The sequence below is a fragment of the Anser anser genome (genome assembly GCF_964211835.1).
Source record: "Anser anser genome assembly, chromosome: Z".
In the NCBI taxonomy this organism is placed as follows: domain Eukaryota; kingdom Metazoa; phylum Chordata; class Aves; order Anseriformes; family Anatidae; genus Anser; species Anser anser.
Window position 1 is genome coordinate 65,062,902 of NC_139723.1, and position 21,306 is coordinate 65,084,207.

At 38.8% G+C, this 21,306-nt stretch overlaps 1 protein-coding gene and 1 long non-coding RNA gene across 10 annotated transcripts in view; one reads left to right on the top strand and one right to left on the bottom strand.

Annotated features, from left to right (window-relative positions):
* The window catches only part of ERBIN (erbb2 interacting protein), a 121,394-nt gene that overhangs the window by 99,086 nt on the left and 1,002 nt on the right, over window positions 1-21,306 (bottom strand). The gene's annotated exons all lie outside the window — the stretch shown is intronic.
* LOC310889331 lies at window positions 616-21,014 on the top strand. Its single transcript, XR_014576523.1, has 2 exons — window positions 616-11,775; window positions 12,646-21,014. It is a non-coding gene; the product is annotated as an uncharacterized lncRNA (long non-coding RNA).

The following is a 21,306-nucleotide window of genomic DNA, read 5'->3' on the forward strand; positions in this document are numbered from 1 at the left end:
AGTAACATGGAATAATGTACTAAGTCCAAGGTGTATATGGAACACACCCATTGCCTCATCTTGATGACATTTGTTGGGGCCAGTTCAAATAAGGTGACAAAACACAGAAGGACGATTTTGTCATCTGCTTTCAAAACAGCAAAGGCATCCCACACCAAAAAAACATCTAACACATTTAGGTAGGTTGATAAGTGGAGTCTTTCTCAAAAGAAAAAGATTTTTCAGGTCAGATCCTTACTAACGTATTATTTCCATAAAGCATTCAATACACAGACACAAAACTGAATTTCATGATTCCTGAAATTTCTAACACAAGCCATTATTAAAATAACTGCTTCTGCCACTTTCAGAACACTTACGGTGATTTAGCAAACTCTAAAACCTCTGTACTGATGTAACTATTTAACAGATAACTGGCGTTTCAGCCACCTTCTCCAAGACACTGATGTTATCAGCTGCCCATGATCTTACAGCCAGCACAGCTAGAAACCCTGAAGGATCCAGGGGTTCCAGTTCCATAACCATATTGTTAATTCGAAAGCTTGGTTGAAAAAAAATATATATATATATATTTATATATATGTATATATAGTGTGTGTGTGTGTGTGTGTATTATGGTGGGTCTGGAACTTTCCTTCTTGTTTTTTCCTACTGCCTTTCTACCTACAGCCAGGATTTTTGTATGACTAAAAATACTAACGAGAGTATTGTATTAAATCAAGTTCATATCTGAACAATATCTGGATCTACAAAGATGGAAACAGCTTTCTTGGCTCTTAACTAAAAAGATCAGTAATGTCCTCTCCCTTGTCTTGCTGTCTTCCACAGAAGGTTAAAATTTCAGTTCAACTGGAGATTTATGTAGCATCCTTCAAGATGGGGCAGTGGACTATTGAACATGCAGACTCCATTACATGCCCAAGTTTGTGACTGCCTCTGTCAAGTCTTGAATTCTGTGGTACCCCCATCAGTGCTTCAGTCACCAGCTCTTTCACTATATCCCAAGTAGCAAGCACACAGTAACTGTAGGGCCACATAACCTATGACCAATTGCACAGATCAATACATGAAAGATTGCTATCTAAGTGTTATCTAAGGACTGGAACACTCTTCCATCCACCCTTCTCCTCCCACTGCTGACAAATAAGACACTGTAACACAACTCCAGAAGAAAGACATCAGTTTAACCCCACTGTCAATAACAATGTATTCCCTCTGACCTTTAACCACCTTCTTGCTACTGAGATTGACTCAGTATTTCTTTTTTTTTTTTTCCTTACTAAAAACTTGAGTAGTCTGGCATACATGCTACAAATGCTCATTGCTGAGCTAGTCCCCAAAAGTTAAGGGAAAATAAGCGTTTCACCAATCTTTACAAGAAATATCCTGCTCAGGCACTTTCCCCAATTTAAGTTTTTTCCTAAAATGTAACTTAGAAATTAAATATCTACAGCTAATCCTAGCTAATCCTTTTTCATTATCACATACTTCCATCTTTAATTAAAGCACATGCTGCCCAATTAACACCAAGAACTGATTCCAACTCAAAGCCCTGATGGGCAGGTCACTTTATGAAAAAGTACCCATTTTACATTTGAGCTAAACTCATTTCAGAAGAGTTATGAGCAACCAGAGCTCTTCAAAACTAGACAAGTTTGCGCTGTTGAGTGCACAAAACCATCCCTTGCAGACAACATCTGAGAGAGAATGAGTATTTTTGTAGGTGCAAAGCCAAGTATGAGAACACTCAACTTGGATTTTCGTCTACCACCACGTGAAAATTATGCTGCATTTCAAAAAAAGTTGTGAATTAAAAACCATAAGAAAATTTGTTGTACTTCACTTCTGGTCCTCTGCTACTGTTGTTGCTTTTCTCAACAGCTCTATGACATGAAAGATGAGGGTCTGACTAGCTATGCGAAGTTCTGTACAAGTATTTTCAGAAAGAAGGTGGGGTTAGTACTGTTATCAGGCACTTAAGACTTTGGAAGAACATACCCTGGAGCCCAGGCTTAAATCAGTAGTAATGGGAAGTTCATAAACCAAGTCCGTCTACCGCTTTGAATAAACTTACTGGAGAAAGACGACAGATCCAACATCATAGTAGACACTACTTATTTCATTACACAAAGCCAAGAAGCATCAGCACACCACTCAAAGCAATACAGACACAATTACTGAGAGCAGGAAGCAATCAGAATGATCACTTAAAGTCGCAAAATTCCTTAGAAATACTCCATTAATCAAGTTTTAATAGGCTCAGAAAGACTCAAAGATATTTGATAGTCAGTTCTACTGCATCAGTGGATCTATGTATAAAAAGTAGCATTTTGCTTTCACCAAGAACAAAAAAAAAATTAAAAATTAAAAATTAAATAACATTCTATTACATGATTTTCCCCTTTCTATTTCCTTCATCTACCACAACAAAGGAAAAAACATACTGAGATTTCTTTAAGCATAGTTCAGCTGAACCCATAGTTCAAAATAAGGGAAAAATAAAAGAAAAATATGAATTTATGAATTAATTCATTAACATAATTACTAGAAGTGCACATACAAAATCAATAATTTAGCAGCTACATTAATGCAGTTGGATATGAACAGAATAAACAAAATAAATCTTCTCTACAAGTACTTTCTGAAAGCAACTAAATACTTTCTGTATCAGATTCTTTTCGTCAAATGGGGATAATGGAGGATGCATATAATTACAGATAACACACAACACCCAAATTAGTTATTCTGTATCACAAGAATTTGTTTTGACATATTCATTCCTCGTTCAATCAAAAAATCAGTAAGAAGAGTTAAAACATCTTTGACTACTATCCTTCAAAATGTTAATAGGTAACTTAGTTATACAGAAATCCACCTTGCTGAAAGGTAAGCAATTGACAGGAAAATACATCAAAGGTTCTATGTGAGCATAGGTACTTGCCACTGAATAGCTGAACGAGCTGTTTTTCACACAGCCTGAACAAGATAAATTTGACATTGGATCCTAGTTTCTTCTCTAGACGAAGACGGCAGGAGAGGAAGGAAACCCTGCTCAACAGTGCACGTTATCTCACTCAGCTCAGCTTCACCACCGGCTATAATTTCAGCACACGACTCAATTCCTATCCATGTATCAAGACTGATACCAGAAAATTAATGATCTTAGCAGAGACAAAGTCATTTCCATTTCAGATGTTAAAGTAAGGGATCTTAAAGTATCCCTTTTTTCCCTTATTTTTAGGTAGATAATTTTATATATATATATATATGTCTATATTATACATATATATACACATATAATATAGGCATATATATAACTAAAAACAATGTCCAACTTGTACTCTAGTCATACAGCAGAACAGATGTTAAAATACATATGTAATTGTCTCTTAGGAACCTTTTCTGCCCAGCATTAAGACAAGATACACTGAAACTACAATCTAGTCCTTCAAAAGTGGAGTCATGCCATTCTAAATCTTCCCCAAAAGACACACAACTATCTCTAAGGAGTGAGAGTGACAGAGAGAATTACTACTTCATGTTTTAAAGTGGGGAAAAAAAAAGCAAAGACATAACTTTAAAAACAGAAAAAGTGAACACACTTCGTAACATTTGCACCAAATATTCACTCAGAGGACATGTGTGGAGAACATGAACGTGAAGTTATGCCAATATGAGATATGCATGCCCTCAGGTTGACAGTCATTTCCAATTTACCACGCTCTAGATTCTTACTACAGATAGACTATCACAAATGAAGTATACACATGACAAAAATATGGAAAACAGCACAATCGTTTCATGCTTATTTGCAAGGTCAATAGATGCTTCGTATTTTTAATTCCTAACTAGACAGTGACTGCATTTTTTTTTAACTGAATTGCAGTAAGTTTTAACTTGGGGGCTTGGGGGGAAGACCACACCTTTATTGATCTTTCTTTCACAAGATGAAGTTTCAGTCCCAGAGAACTTAGTATCATCACAACAATTCCTCTCAAGTATGCAAAATATCACCATTAGGAAACTACCGTAAGGGAAGAATTCACTGACTCCAGATTGTGCTTTGGTTAATTCTTGTACTGCACAATTTGAAAGGAAAAAAAAAATCTGCTCAAATGTAACATTCCAAACAGCTTGGGATTCCATATGTTCTGAGGAGCTTCATTTCAAGCTCCTGTTCTGAGGAGCACAGAGGTAAGACTGATAGGCCTGTAGTTCCTCAAGTCTTCCTTTTTTTCCTTTCTTAAAAATGGGAGTTGTATGTCCCCTTTTTAGTCACTGTAACTTCACTAGACTACTATGACTTCTCAAATGACAGACGGTAGCTTAGACAGGAATCTGCCAGTTCCCTCGGATGCACCTTATTAGGTTCATGGACTTGTGCACCTTCAGGTTCCTTAGATGGTCTCAAAGCTTCTTCTCCTACAGTCGTCAGTTCTTCATTCTCCTGCTCCCTGCCTTTGGATTCTGTGACTTAGGCAGTACGGCTAGAACAGTTCCCAGTGAAGACAGAAGCAAAAAGTATTGAGTACCTCAGTCTTCATCAAGTTCCAGGTAACTAGGTCTCCTGTTTCACTCACTGAGGGATGTGGGCATGTATACAGGTTCTTTCTCCTTCCTTCACTGTCCTGTGTACTTGAAGAAACTCTTTTTTACATCTCTAGCCAAGTTCAGCTCCAATTGCGCCTTGGCTTTCCTAGTTCTGTACCTGCTCTCCTACATCCCCATAATCCTCCCAGGACGTACATGCTTGCTTCCACTGCCTATACATTTTGGTTTTGTGCTTTAGTTTGGCAAAGAGGTCTTGACTTAGCCAAACTTGACTCCTGTGTTCCCTGCCCAACTTCTTAAATGTCAGGATTCAGAGCTCTTGGGCCCTAAGATAAATATCTTTAAATTTCTCCCACCTCTCATTCATTCCGTATCTCTGAGCGCAGTTTCCCAAGGGATCCTATGCACCAGTGCCCTAAACAACTGAAAGTTTGCCTTTCTGAGGCTTAGGGTCATGATTCTACTCTTTGCCTGTCCTGCATCCCTCAGAATTGGGAATTCTACCAGGGCATGATCACTGACTGCATTTCAGGCTACCTCCAGTCCTGACCTCTCCATTAAGTTCTTCAGCACTGGTGAGCAACAGGTCCAGCAGCACATCTCCTCTGGTTGGGCTATTTTGCAGATTGAAGAGCAGGATGTACAGACAACTACCAGCATGAGAAACAGCTTCTTAGCTGCTTAAGGATGTTTTCAAAACTATCCATTTGACCCATTACTATTCAAGTAAGCAACACACAACAAAGCCTCTGTTTCAAAAGTAATTGTTGCTAATACTAGTACAGATGAAAATGGAAAACCACACAAAACTCAACTGAAATGCTTCCCATTCATCCAAAAAAATGCACTGTAAGGAAGAGAGATATGAACTCCGATCTCAAAGAAAGAATTTTACTTGAGACTATATGAAAAGGGATACTTTTCCCCCTTCCATTAGAAAAGAACAAAAACTCACTAGTGCTTTTCCACATTACTCCCACTCTAATCTCCCTACAGAAACAGAGAGAAGCACAGTACTAGAGTCTTAATAAGCCGTTATCAAAGCAAGAAAAATCTTTTTGTCTACCTCACATGCATCAATGCTACTTCGTCTCAGCTGTATGTGCTTGGCCCTTCGCAGAGAGATGAAAGATCAGAAGTTTTGTAACCTACAATTCATGACTGCAGGACAGCCAAGTGAGACTACTATAGCATACATGCCCCATGCCACAGTCACAAAGTACTTTCACACCAGGACAGGCAGTTTCCCCAAAGATTTTAGAATTAAGAAGCTATAATCATGTTGCACCTTTAATCCCTCCATGAATGAAGATGGATATACTCTAGTAATCTGAGATGAAAAAGTAAAATAAAATAATTATCATTGACAAATACTTCTAATAGAATCATTCCACCAGTGATAATGCCTAATGTTTCAACTTGTTTAATTATCATACTGACATACCCATCAGTTCCCCATTCACACTGACATTTAGGTATAACTTGAAAGCAGAGCATGCCATGTTCAAACACTGTTCAGCTATGGATTTCAATCAAGAGGTTCCTCCAGATGACTAAAACAAAATAATAAAAAAATCAAGCCATCAGAAATCCCTAGAAAGTAAAGAAACTAGCTTAAATACGTCTTGACAACAAGTAGTCAAGAAGGTAGCTTTGAGGAAAAAAAGGACTTGATGACCTCAGCAATGAGGAATTGAACAGGTCTCTAGTCCTCCTGTGTGTTTTTCTAATTCCACTTCTTACCATAGCTAGTTATTTCCCTAACACCACAGCAATTACAACCTACTTCACAGAGATCATCTGTCCCATTACTTTCTGGATAATAATTCTGGAAATTAACTAAAAGCTATATATTTTCAGGCCTATTCCTAGAAGTCGAAGTATCTTCAGCTCTGTGAAAGATAAACATCAAATTCCAAGCCTACTACCAAAGTCTATAAAGTCAACCTTCATGTGCCAAAAAAGCAGGAAAGATAGGAGGTGGTACATTTGAAATCTGCTCCAAAAAAGCTTAAATGTTAAGTATTGCAATTTTTAACAGGATTCAGTCTTATACGGGAGGATTACTGAGGAACAAATCAGACATAAATTCAGAGGAAAAAAAGCAAAATTTATACTTTTCTGTGATTGAGTAAAAGTATATTCTAAACCAGCAACTAGAACTCAAAAAGCAAGTCAAGTCACACTGAACTTAAACCAAACTACAGACCGGTAAAGGAAGACCAAGCCTTACTTTTCCTACTCACGTCTGCCTTCTGTTAAATCTAGGGTTTGCACAACCAGCACAAGAAGGAGGACCCAGGGAACTACAGGCCAGTCAGCCTTACCTCGATCCCTGGGAAGGTGATGGAGCAGCTAATCTTGGAAACCGTTTCTAGTCACATGAAGAAGAAAATCATTATGAGTAGTCAGCATGGATTCACCAAGGGGAAGTCATGCCTGACCAACCTGATAAGCTTCTATAATGAAATCACCAGCCTGATGGATGAAGGGGGAACATTGGATGTTGTCTTCCTGAACTTCAGTAAGGCCTTTGACGCTCTTCCCCGTAAGATCCTCACAGAGAAGATGCTGAATTATGGACTGGGTGAGCAGACCATGAGGTGGATCAAAAACTGGCTCAATGGCCAGACCCAGAGGGTAGTGGTTAGTGGTGCAAAGTCTATTTGAAGAGGTATGCAGAAAAGGGGAAGAGTTAACCATGCCAAATCTCAGTCCTGCAGATACTCCAAGCAACCAGAAGAAGTGAAGACATTCAGTAAGGTCAGCAAACAGTTATGGTCTGGGTAACGATATGTCAGCAGTTATTGTTCTACATTTGAAGTTCAGAACCGAAAGAAGTGTCTACAGGATGTGGTCTTAACTGAAAGACAACCTTGCAAGCGCTGCACATACTTTTGCAACAAAAAGTCAATTTTTTAACCTACAAAACAATACATTTATTAGAGGCTTGAGTGAATGGAACTACACCACACAGAAGAGACCATCATCCCCACCACAGTAAGTTGTTTTTTAGGTTGTTTTCACATTTATATTCATTTAACTAAAAAAAAACAAAAAAAAAAAAAAAACCCTCTTAAATCTTAAATCCAAAAGTAACCAATGCAAGGTGTCTCATCAAGAAATGTTCGGGGTTAAGAGCTGCAGCTTGTCAGTTGGAGTGGGCTAGTTATAATACTAAGATTAAAACAATCTTGTAGAAAGTTCTTTAATGAATATCAACTTGTAATTCAAAAATTTTCTTTGTTTGTTTTAATATTAAACAAGTCTGTAAACAGAAAATAAGAGACATGAAATACACAATGGGGCCACTGCTGAGATATGGCACTGATCTAGATCCATCTCTCATCTGCCCCACTACTCTTAAATAAACGGTAGATTCACATGATCAACCTCAAACATCCTATTGCATCAGAAGCTGCCACTCTATAGCAGATAATGCCCCTTACTTAGAGCAGAATGCACACTATTTCTCATGTTTAGAAGAAAAAAATATTTATCTCATATGACGTCCTTCAACTACTGTGAATCTTCAGTGATTTGGATGTAAAGCAAGTCTAATAGTTTGTATGGATGAAACCAGTATCTGCAGAGCACACAAGCTTCTATTCTGCATTAGAAGGAAAGCATACCTGACAGCAAATACTGATAGTAAAAAATGGAAAAAGCATTTTTCTTTTTTTTTTTTGTCCTTAAAAAAGAAAAATGGTGTTGTCTTCTGGCCTGCTCATAAGTCAACCTTATCAGTGTGTTGGAGAGCCTAAACAGAAGGGACACTTTCTGAAAGAAACCACAAGAAAGGATGAAACAAAGTGTAACAACCAAGATGCTTTTAAAAGTCACATCAATATGTCATGGTTAATTAAATCACAGAGTAGACTTAAGCTGCAAAGTGCCTTTCAAAGAATAAAATACGTATTAAGACAACTGTTTAATGGACAAAGAAAGAGAGACTGGATATATTTAAAAAAGTTGTTCCTACAATGCTATTAATAGCACAAAAATGCTAGTAGAAAATCTGCAATGAACTCCAAAGGAAAAAAACAAGTCAGTGGGTTCCATAGCCTTATTTACCTATTAAAACCAAAAATGATAAGGGCTTTGATGAGAATTCAAGTTGTTAAAACACAAAAGGACAGAAGTAAAACATGGACCTAATGGGACACTTCTTCATGCCACTTTTTCTGGTACTTTCTATGATTTAATAGCTACAGGACAGAGCTGTTGCCACTGTTAAGTGGGAGAAGAGTAGACAGTGGAATGCATCATGCTTGAGCAGCTCAGGCCTTCCTTTGGCTCAGGTGAGGTGGATCAAGACACAAACAGACAACTGAAGAAGTTCTTTTGGACTGTATACCTCATCTCAGCACATGAACACTTCCTTGGTAACATCATTATCGTAGAACAGCTGAAGACTTCAGGCAGCAGAAAAGAAGAATTTAAACCATATAAAGAACCACCAGCATTTCCTCTTTCAACCAAGAAAACAGGATTACTAGCCTTGCACTCTACCTCAAGTCTGAGCTATTAATCCCACACACAAACAAAAAAGAACACAGAAACTATGGCCCCTGCTACAGCCATGGTTCAGATGAAGATACCTCATTATTAAATGTTTGATTTTTTAAAAAATTCATGCCTTCCTCAGCTAGAAAAAGAAAATATCTGCCCTCATTCTATCTTTTTTCAGGGTGTTACCACTTTTTACACAAGACAGGAGAACACTGAGAACATTATGCAAGATAATTCACTGAGGTTAATTTTTAACTGTATGTCTAATCATAATGATAGAAGAGAAAAAAAAAAAGACATACATTCAGAAAGGACAAACAAATTTGCTTTAAAGATACTAATTTCATTCCTCCGAGTTGGTTTAAGAGAGCTATAAAATGAAGGTTTTCAAATCACTTTAGATTAGAAGAAAAATCTATGCATAAAGTTACAATTAGAAACTGAATCAAAGTGACTACCACCTTCTTTGCAAACAAGGAAGTAATATGCAACAAAACACTCTCCACCCCACAGTTGTTTCTCTGTCACAATAAAATCTTCCAATATTTGGAGATATTCGTTGAAAATGTTTCCAATTTTGCCCTGAGAACTTGCTGGAATTGCAGTTGGGACAGAAACAAAAATAAAAATAAACTGTGAAGGATGTTAACGAACCTGTCCTTCTACCTGAAATATCAAGCAAATATATAGAGCTCTCTTAGGGATGTAAATAAAGAAAAACATAAGTTGCCAGCCTAAATAAATAAATATAAATTAAAAAAAAAAGGGAAAAAGTCCTGCATGCTTGCACACACCTAGATATCCAAGGAAGGAAATACAGTACTTTTTTTCCATATACACTACCCCTATTGATAGCCTCACTGTTTCAGTTTCAGTATATAACATATGCTAATCAAAATAAAAAGCAAGCTATAGAGAAACAAACAGTAGTGAAAATGCCAAAAGCTTATGAAAGCAATTAATATTGAATACTATCTTCAATACTTAAAACACAAAGTCCCTTTAACCCCTTAATTTGAGGGCTAGAGGAACAGATTTGAAAAACATAGCTGCCACATTCTGTTTCGCACGAGCGTGGTATTTTTATTCATTTGACATATGTTGCTTCCTGAATGGATTTAATATATTTTGGCATTCCAGAACAAAACTGCTCTCATGGTGTTTGGCACTTCATGTACAATGTAACCAGGAAACCACTCCTTAGACTATGCAGCCATCTGCAGCAGATAGCAACGGTTTTTAAACAGGCAAGCTGCACTGTTGTAAATATGCAGTACTTCAATACACAAGAAAAGTTCTCATCTGTGAAGTAGACTTTCCATCTAATTGCCTGCAGATAAATTCAGGCAATGCATAACACTTCAGCACAAACTAAAGGAGAGAGGGAGAGAGAAGGAGACAGACAGAGAGAGAAACTCTTATCAGAAGATTCCTAGCAAGAATTTCTTTCCTACACTCTGTTGTCTATATACTAAAACAAACCAAAAGCTGATGTCCTGCTTTGCACGCACCATCCCCCCCAACAATGTAATTGCCAGAATTCCTAGCTAAAATTAGGATGATCAAACAACAAAGGTCATAATAACATAGTGGGCCCCAAACAACAGGAGACTTTAAAAAACTGAGAAATCAAAGGTTGGGAACATGGGAGGAGGAACCACCGCACTCAGTACCTTGGAGCTAGCAACAAAATCGATAAGCTGACCAGAAAAACTGCTGCACCAAATCTAGACAGGTCACACAACTCAGTCTGTGGTGAGAGTAACACGAGTGTAATCACACTCACAGAACAGAGCTGAAAAGACAGAGTGCATGTGGATGTGTGTCTTCAACGCCCACTGCGGACTGCTCTACTTCAAAAAAATAAATCCTACCAAAAATACAGGTATAGGTGCATCCTGACACACAGAATACTATGTAGTACCCTAATGAAAGTTACAGCTTAAAGAAACAGAATATACAGCTGGACTTCCATTTTGCTTTAGAATTCTTCCCCCTTAAAGAATATTTGTCTTTGTTTTGCTACCCAACTTGACAAGTTCATCTGTTTTTTGGCTTTTGCATCTGCTTAGTATGAAATGCAGTACTAACAACAGCAAGCTTCCGTTTACAGTGAAGCTTTTTAAAAATAACTTTCCTTAAACGCATCTTTTTCACTGTTACAATACGAAGCAGCCACTACCTATTTCATTAATGAGTAAAAGTCTCAAAAAAAATACATTTTCCAGATTCCAAGCACCTTTTCCCTCTGATTTACACAATGATTATGACATGTAGGAGCTCAACATCACTCTCAGCGGTTTTAGAAGTCATTGTCTTAAACAAATAAAGGAATGTCTAATGAGGGCTTATGTAAAAGATAGAGAGCAACGTTTTGCTCAATCAGATAATGACAGGACAAGGGGGAATGGAGCACAGGAACAGGTTGCCCAGAGAGGTTGTGGAGTCTCCTTCTCCAGAGATATTCAAAACCCGCTTGGGTGCCATCCTGCTCAACGTGCTTTGAGTGATCCTGCTTGGCGGGGGGGTTGGACCAGATGATCTTCAGAGGTCCCTTCCAACCTCAACCTACCTGTGATTCTGTAAACTGAAAGAGGGGAGATTTAGATCAGAGGTCAGGAGGAAATTCTTCACTCAGAGGGTGGTGAGGCACTGGCACAGGCTGCCCAGAGAAGCTGTGGATGCCCCATCCCTGGAAGTGCTCAAGACCAGGTCAGATGGGACTTTGGGCAACCTGGTCTGGTGGGTGGCATCCCTGCCTATGGCAGGGGGGTTGGAGTTAGATGATCTTTAAGGCCTCTTCCAACCTGAGCCATTCTATGATTCTATCTATGTTTTTCTTTTACATTGATTCATCTGTAAATCTTCATCCATCCCAATTAGTAGTTCATAATTGTGATATACAAGAATCGCTCCTCTTTGCCTGAACCTTGGTTTTCTAACTACAAGACTTCACATCTCTCATGCAGCTAAGCACCAATATTTTGTCCCGTATTTATTCAGCTTTAATCTCACAATATGTATTTGATTTTTGCCAATTTATAGCCTTCTTCCACTCCTAACACAGTAATAGTGCAAAAGGCATTAACTTATTTTTCTTTTCAGATAGTGTTGTGTTCCTCTGTGCCAACGGACTATGATTAAAGGAGAAAAAAAAAAACACAACTGTTATGTTAGTTTTATTTTAATGCATCAGGCATTCTGGAGATCAGATAAGCAACTGTTACAACAAAATTAATGGAAGAACATTCTTAAATGTTTTCTTCTTAATACCTAAAAGTATTTTTGCCTCTTTAGATAGAGAAAAAATGATAGCTTAAAGGTTATAACAAAAAAAAAAATGCTGGGAATTTAGACAATTATTTTGAAGGACAAGTTCTCTAAAAGCTCTATTATCAACATAGATAATAATTTGCTAAAGTCAAGAAAGTTTCTCACCTGACAGGAGGTTTAAGTAGAATTAAGATTCTTCCTTCCCATCACAGTGCAAATTATAGCTTAAAAACTGAATTCAGAATGGATTTAATAATAACTCAGCTTAAAGCGTTACTTAACCTCCTGAAATCCTGTGCTTTTTTGCAGGAGGAAAAAAAAAGTTGCAGCACTTTATTATGACACTATTGAAGTGGTGCTTATTTGCTATTAACATGTCAACTACTACTCCTCAGACCAGGAAAACTGAATAGCACAATGCAGGTATTTCAAGAAATTTCCTAACTGTGTTTTCAAATAGTTCGAATTGTCCAACAGGTACTTCCCCATCAGACCTTTGAAAGATTAAAAACAAGTTAATACAAGTTTTGGGAAAATTAATGGCATTCTGATTTTAGGGTTATTCCTCAATAGAGATTTCATATTCACAAGCTGAAATTTAACACTTATCAATGTTTAACACAAAAGGAATAACTGGTGACCTATGAACCTAAAATGAGCAAATATATAATAGAATTCAACAGAAATAGGCAGGGACTCTCTCCATCTGGTGAGATGGAACAGAGTGCACTGTTTTCAGAAATCTAAGTAACAATCTATTCGTTCTTGACCAGTTGTGGGTTTTATTTGTTTGTTTTTTTAATGCAGATGTAAGAGAGAAGTAAGAATGGTATCTGGAAGAAAGTAGTGATTAAAGTTGTATTTCTCTTCCATCCCATAACACTTTCCTTTAACTTTTTCCATTGACAGGGCCACGGTCTTTCCCATGGGGGGGTCACAGCCTGCTACTGCAAAACCAGTTCAGTATCATTAATGTCATGAAAGGCTACAGGACGCTGGAAATCCTGACAATACCTCTCCTTCCTTTTTACCAGCACTGAACAGGAAAACCCCATGAAAACGTTTGCCCGCTCTACCGCCTTTCTCTAGTAACAGCAGAACTGCAAAAAAACACGCAACAATGTCATGATCCTTGGCACCTCTGCTTTGTTCAGTAAAGCAAGACAAAATAAGTGCTCCTTGAAAAGACAAGGACATCACCCAGATAAAAACAAATGGAAAAGTATTTTTTTTCTCTCATTTAAGTCTATTAAAGTCTATTTTATGTCTACCTTACTTTTCTGTTATTTGTATTGTTTACCTTTTTTTTTTTAATGAAACTTCTGGTAAGAGATCTGAAGCACGGCAGTAAGATTAACACACTGGAAAAACAGGATTTTCTAATAGGCACAGAAAAGTCCCTCCCACACAAAACATTGTTCAGGAAAAAAAAAGACTCCTAAAAAAAAAGACGCAAACAAGACACACTATAGTTAAACAATAGTATAGTGGAACTGCAAAGCTCCAATAGTTTCTCTCTCCCATACCAGTATTTCTGATCTTATCTACCAGATTCAGAGCCAGATGGCTTGCCAAATTCAGAGGTTTGATTGATTCCCCCTGCCTGCCACATTCCCAGACAGGACGGGAACCCACAGGTTTAACCATCTTCTTCTCTTCTTCTGACTTACAGTTGAGACCTGAAACTATTTTTAACCTAGTTTGTCATAGCTTTCTAATATCTACATGTGAACCAAAGTGACCTTAAAGTAAAATCTTGTGTTTGTTCCAAACATCAACTAGCGTTCCTCATTCAATTCCCTTTGCTTGCAGTTCTTCCTCAGAAGATCTACTAAAGAATTCGTGAATATTCTCCATTACTTAGGATAAAACATCCTATGTAAGTTCAGTAAAGCACTACTGAAATAAATGGTATAAAGTCTGGATATGAATCAGAGATACGAATTTTTGAATTTTCTCCCTCACTGATGAAATGTATTGCCAAGTCAGACAAAAAAAAAATAAAATAGAGAGTACCTCAGAATTTAAATGACCTGCAGCTCCAGGGTTAACATCACATATGATTATGTGACCAGAAGAAGCCCAAAATGAGTATGTTCTCCTAAAAAGAACTCACTACCAAGCTGACATTCAGATCACCACAGAATAATTTGCCTCTTCAAACAAATGTACCAGCAGCAGGCTGTGGGTGCATATTAACAGCTGTCTGCACATCCACGGCCTCCCTCAGGTGCACCATGCATTAGGCCGAGTGGAATCTAAGTCAATTCAATACCTGCATGTTATACTCCATATGTGCATGGAAAACCAGTAGTTACACAGCATTTAAGGCAGGAAGGACTTCAGATTTCTCTGCTGCCATACTTTCAGTTTACTTTTACTGAAAATACAGGCCTCAATCTTGTAAATACTTATGTAGCCAAGCTTTTTGTTTGCTTTATCCATAAGCACACAGATTATTAAGCATAACATTTCCACAGAGGAAAGAAAGTATGATTTACATTAATATTGTTATTTAAGAGTCCTCTGATACCCCATGTCAAATATCAGCCTCCATCATATCTTCAGGGCTATCTGTAAGTGAAGACAGAAGACCTGCAGTAATTTGACCAAATTACTGACAATTGGCTTCATCTTTTAAAATATCACCTCTTCCCTCTATAAGATTAATTCCAAGATCACTACAGATGCACGGAGAAAGCAGAAGCTCTCATAAGGTTTCCTAGCAGCCTACCAGAATCCTTGCCGATGAACCTAGAAACACTTTCTACCATCCAAACACTTAAAATTTTTGCTAAACCTGCAACTGACGTTCACAGGCTTCTGGCACTGTATTTCAGACATTGCTCAGAGGTACTGATGCACCTATGCTCTCTCCCTTCCTTCTTAGGCAGCTTTTGAAGTTTTGAAAGATAAGTACTGAAAAGCTCCAAGGACAAGGAGAGCAAGGAAGGCTGAAGAAATACGTTCTGTAACTGTAGTAAACTCAGACCCCACATCTATGGGACAAAGGACTATGGAAGAACATGAAACGTGTCTTCCAGAAGTGTCTAGGAAGACCAAGTTCCCCCTATAGCTGCTACAGAAACTTCCCATGCCAACTAGATTAAAAAAATTGATGAGAATGCTCCAAAGGCTGCAACTCACAGCACAGTACCTCAGAGGTCAAGACAGACACCATTTTTTCAACCAACCTTCTAAACATACCTTTAACAAACTAACAGAAATTCAGATATTTTGAATTCAGTGTTAATAACTGAACTTATCCCACCAAGGAGAACAAGTTCCCATCCACTTCCAAGGGAGAATCCAAATTAGAATTGTACTAGAAATTTTTCATTCAAGTACTTGTAACTTTTATAAAGACTATAAACCTCTTCAGAGCTTCTTCTAGTCCTAAAGCTAGCCCCAGACAGCTGGCACAAGACGTAGTCACTGAGCACTACCAGCTCACAGGAAGACAACTACACTCCAAGCTTACACTTCAGAGGTAGAATTTTAACTTCAAGAGAACATAATGCTCAACATTTGAAACACGTATTCCCTTACTACCTGTTCCCAGAAAGGAAATTCTACTCATGCAGCTGCAACCTCCCCACTGGAAGCGTGTGATAATCCCTAACAGTCTAACCTACAACAGTCAAACAGGCATGACCCAAGTCGTGAATCTGTGTCTATTCCATCCCAGCAAGCTTTGTGACAGGGCCACAAGGCAAGAAGTGCAGCACCACACATACTGAGCCACACAAACTTGGAGAATTCACCATGCTTAGAAGACTTTCGTTTGTTTGTTTGAAAGGGCAGTCCATGCACCTAGTGAATTCTGGATGGATCACTCTGAGGACAGTCACCTACAATTTCTTCCAGTTACTATTCTCATGATTTAAGTAAGAGAATCAGAAAGAGTAAGTTTGTCTGTAGTAGTTGTTTCCCTTAACACATAATAAAGCTTTACGCCTGCACAATTCACTTACACAAAAGCATGGAACAAAAGTTTGAGAAAAGTTTATTAACAAAAGAAGCAAGGACTCATAATATCAGATATTTGAAAATTGAGAAACCATGCAACAGTTGTACTTTTTGAATCATTTACCATTTTTCATGTAGCTTTGCTCTTACAAGAACAGAAGTTGTATTTACTATCTTCATCAATCCTTAAGGTCTAGACTGGGCCTAATCATCGGATCGATAAAAATCTGGGGAAGAAAAAGTGTTCTTCCTCCTTCGTTCACCAACAAAGTTGTGTACAGAAATTGATACCTAACATTGTCTTGGCCCTAATGTACAGGAATGGTGACCTAATAGTGTCTAATAGGATATAAGAGTAAGATCATCCGATTAATTACCTGAAGAAGTGGATAAACAGGGGAGAAGAGGGTGTACTATCCTAATCTAACAGCTTTCAAATGCAAGCAGATCTAGAGGCATTGGTACCTTCTGACAGTATTACAACTTCCAGGACAGCCAGCAGCAGAGATGGTTCATATTGTCCTCAGACTCTGCTTAATCATCACTTGTTGCTCCTGTGCATAATGATTGCTTAGTATCAGGGATCTACAAATTAGTTCCAGATACAGAAAGAACTAATCTACTTTTCAACTTAAACTACCCTAGGGAAACTAGTCACAGGGGTGATGTTTTCCAACATAAACACACCTCCATTTCAGCCTGAATGAAACCAAACAAAGAGGTTTGTTTAGCTTTATTTCTCAATTATGCAAATCATGATGTATTGTTAAAGTTAGAAGGTGTGATTTAGTGTTGAAACACCATGCTTCAGTATCATCTTTAAGGGAAGTACAGATGAAACTAAGAGTAATAAACCAAGTATATGTATTGAAATTTAAGTAACAGGAAAAAAAAAAAACCTTAAAACGAGCAGGTAACTGATGAGGAAGAATGGCAGAAAAAGCAGAATTATCCCAAGATCACTATATAATAAAAAATACTAACAATCATAGCAATATTCACTGCTCCCATTTTTCTTATATATATAGGCAGAAGATCATAGAATGGTTTGGTTTGGAAGCCACCTTAAAGATCACCTTGTTCCAACCCCTGCCATGGGCAGGGACACCTCCCACCAGACCAGGTTGCCCAAAGCCCCATCCAGCCTGGCCTTGAGCACCTCCAGGGACGGGGCATCCACAGCTTCTCTGGGCAACCTGTGCCAGTGCCTCGCCACCCCCTGAGTGAAGAATTTCTTCCTTACGTCTAATCTACATCTCTCCTCTTTTAGTTTAAACCCATTCCCCCTTGTCCTATCACTCCACTCCCTGACCAAAAGCCCCTCCCCAGCTTTCCTGCAGGCCCCCTTTAGGTACTGGAAGGCTGCTGACAGCAGCCTTCCTATAATTCCATCCCAGACAGACCCAGCACAAAGGTCTCCCTGGAGCCTTCTCTTCTCCAGGCTGAACAGCCCCAACTCTCTCAGCCTCTCTTCATGGAAGAGCTGTTGCAGCACTCTGATCATCCTTGTGGCCCCTCTCTGGACTTGTTCTAATACATGCATGTCCTTCTTGTGCCGGGAGCCCCGGAGCTGAACACAGCTCTCCAAGTAGTGTCTCACAAGAGCAGAGCAGAGGGGCAGAATCACCTCCCTCGATCTGCGGGCCACGCTTCTTTTGATGTAGCCCAGGGTACGGCTAGCTTACTGGGCTGTAAGTGAACAAGGCTGGCTCAAGCTGAGTTTTTCATCAACCAACACACCCAAGTCCATCTCCTCAACTCAGCATTCTCATTCTCAAAATTCAGTATTTACAAGGTTTTACTCACTACATGTGAACAGTGAATTTTTAATCAGAAATGAAGGCTGTATTTCAATAAAGTCTTCTTTTCACAACCAAAATTTCCCTAAAAAAAAAAAAAACACAAAAAACCACCCAGTCAAGCATGCCACCTCCGCAGCTGTACACTGCAGTGGCACACTGCAGCTGCTCCCCAAGAGAAGAGAAACAGTAAAGACTGGGGGAAACCCATGTCTGAAGCCTGGACAAGCCTTCACATTCTACCCCACCAAAAAAACACTTTGTGTCCAAAACTGGACCAGAGTCTGCCATGCGAGTATCCACCGAACCCTCCACAAGTTACCCCCAAAACGAGTAAAAAGATATTCCCTGTGCATTCAAAACATGAGGCAAGAGTCCCAAAATCAGTTAAACTTTTAAAGGTTGTAGAAAGGCAGTCTTTACCTCAAAAGTGTGCATGGACTTCACAGATGTTCTAAAGACACTAGCAGTTTAACAGTATAGCAATTTGATAATATTTACACTTTTATTATACAAAATTACACACTTTATAAACTTGAAAAATAAAGAATTAAGTTATTTATGAACTGTTTACTAAATGTGATAAACACATCAGTTCAGTGTTTTCGCTCTGATGTGAAAAGTGTTGCCTGACATACTGTTTCAGTTACTCAAAAGCTGACAAAGGTAAAATAGTGATGTCTCTAAATCTTCACTTTCCAAATAATTCACATTAACTACCTATACTGACTGTCATCATCATCACTTGTGTGCTCACAAAAGTGCAATTTTCATATCCGTTAAAGAGTAACTTTCCTGTCATCCTGACTGGTTACTCATTCGGAAGAGGTCAGATCTGTAATTCCTCTACGTGGAGTAACGTCAGACTCTCCTTTAGCAGATCAGGTTATCCCACAGGGAGAACCTACTGAAAAGACAACATATCAAACATTTGATCTTTACGTAACATTTTCCCTAGAAGATTTTCCTTTTTGTTTGGAAGCAGGAAGAACAAAAACAGAACAACAACTGAAAAAAAAAAAAGCAGACAGGCAATGATTCATTACACCCCTACAGGAAAGCTGAGTTGAAGAATCCTGCTCCCATCCCCTTCTATTTCTAGAACATGCTGCTAACATGGGAAGTTTAACGCGTGTTACGTACGTGCACGCCTTCCCTTAGTTTGGATCCTCCAAGCATGGCTCTCCACACGTACGGCCGCAGACTCGGACAAACTTCACTGAGGACAAATCGTAACTCTTACGTTACACCACCAGCTTAATACCCTAGGCAATTTCCGTTCAGTAATACTTTCTCTGTGGAGTCCCCTCATCAATTCAAATCAGTGTGATGTGAAAATGGATATCCTACAGAACACCACATCTGTATCACATAACATATACCGTGCAGCTTGTTAGTGACTAATCTATTGACAAGACTGTTGAAACAAGATACAAGTGGTCCTCACAACAGTCACATTCCATAGCATGCCTTTTGCCGTAACTTCTACCTCTGTCATTGTAAGCATACCTACTTAAAATTATCAATGTTTACATGAGCTTAATGTAATTCACAAGCACGGAACAGCCAGGTAAAAAGAACATTTCCCCAAGCCATCATCACGTACCTATGAAAGCTTTGTTCCAAACAACATCGGCTACCACGTGTGTACTTGCATCATTTTATTCACAATACAAATACCAATGTCAGCCTGATTTAGTTGAGATGGTTGATCTCAAGAAAGAATACACTCCTTCATAACTTCTAAACTATGTTAATGACATGAATGGCATTCTATGATATAACCACTAGCTGTAAGCAGTACTGAATTACACTTTCATCATTAAAAAGGGCCTTATCCATAGCTACCATGGTGACAAAACACTAGTGTAAAAAGTTGTGGCTCCACTACAAGGATCTATTCTTCTACATGGCATTGAAAAATATCAAGTGCATCATGAGAAACACAAAAGGTCTGAAAAGAAACTAAATTGCATCCATTAGAACGTAGTGGTTTACAACTAAATTTGTCATGCATTGCTACAATTTCTCCCTCCCCCCCAAGGAATCTCAAGTCATTATTGGGACTGAAACACTGCTTTGGAAAGTGACCGTTCTTTGTAAAAGGATTACTCTATTTAGGCTTCATTGCTTTTCTGCCAAGCATCAGCCATATAAGGAAGCTGAAGTTCACTGCCATCTATTTTGTTCGGGCCTTTCAGATGCCTAAGAATAACCTTTCTACTGCCTAGAAAGGTAAGTCCATAAATTGCAAGCCAAATCATTTACTTGTTATCAGCCACAGAAGCCACTTTAGGTCAGCTACACGTAAAGATTTTTCCTCACGCTGTATCAAAGAGAGTTGGATTGATAACTTTTTTTCTCACATACTTGGTGCTGTTAAATAACTACATATATCGCAGCTTTAAAAATTTTTCAGAAAATTGACTTTGTCCAATTCTTACATACACCAACACATCTCAGAGACTTCAGAGGCTGAACCACGAACATCCTATCTGACAAATACGCTGGTTTTGAGTTCGTCAAACAGGAACAACAATTTAAATAAGCAAGCAGAGAGCCATGGCTTCTAGCTCATTTTAAGCGTTCACCATCACGAAGGGACTAACCAATAATTGCCTCTTTGAGGCATGTGAAATGAATTTGTGGTGAGCAATACTGCTTTCGCTAAATGCACCTAGTCGGCCGGTATAACAGAACCCAGCACCAGCAGCACAAAAACCTTACACCAAAACTTTGCAATTAGCTTCCCCTCCTGCAGCTTCACACGGGACTCTTCTCAAAAGATTATAAAGGAGAAAGCGGTCAGCAGAAAATAAACACGGCTACGTTAACTCGGAAGTTCAACGGCACGTACTTTTAAGAAGTCAGATCGCTAGCAAGCTTTTCTTCTTTTAAATGGGGGGGGGGTCCCTCAAGATAAACCCGGGCAAAGATCAAAACACAGCAGCACAGACCTTCCCTATACAAGCTGAAAAATATGCAGTCAAACCCGTCATCTTGGGGACAGAGAAGGGGCGGAGGGGAGGAAGAGAGGTGGCGGCAGCCGCCGAGGGGGAAAAACTGAGGCAGGCTTTACCGAGGGCACATCGTTACGACGAAATTTAAGAGCTATTTATTTTCAGGAGGACGGGCCAGAGGCTAGCCGATCCCCCAGAAAACAAGGTGAAAGGCAGGGAGCGCCGAGCCTGGGGATCTGCCG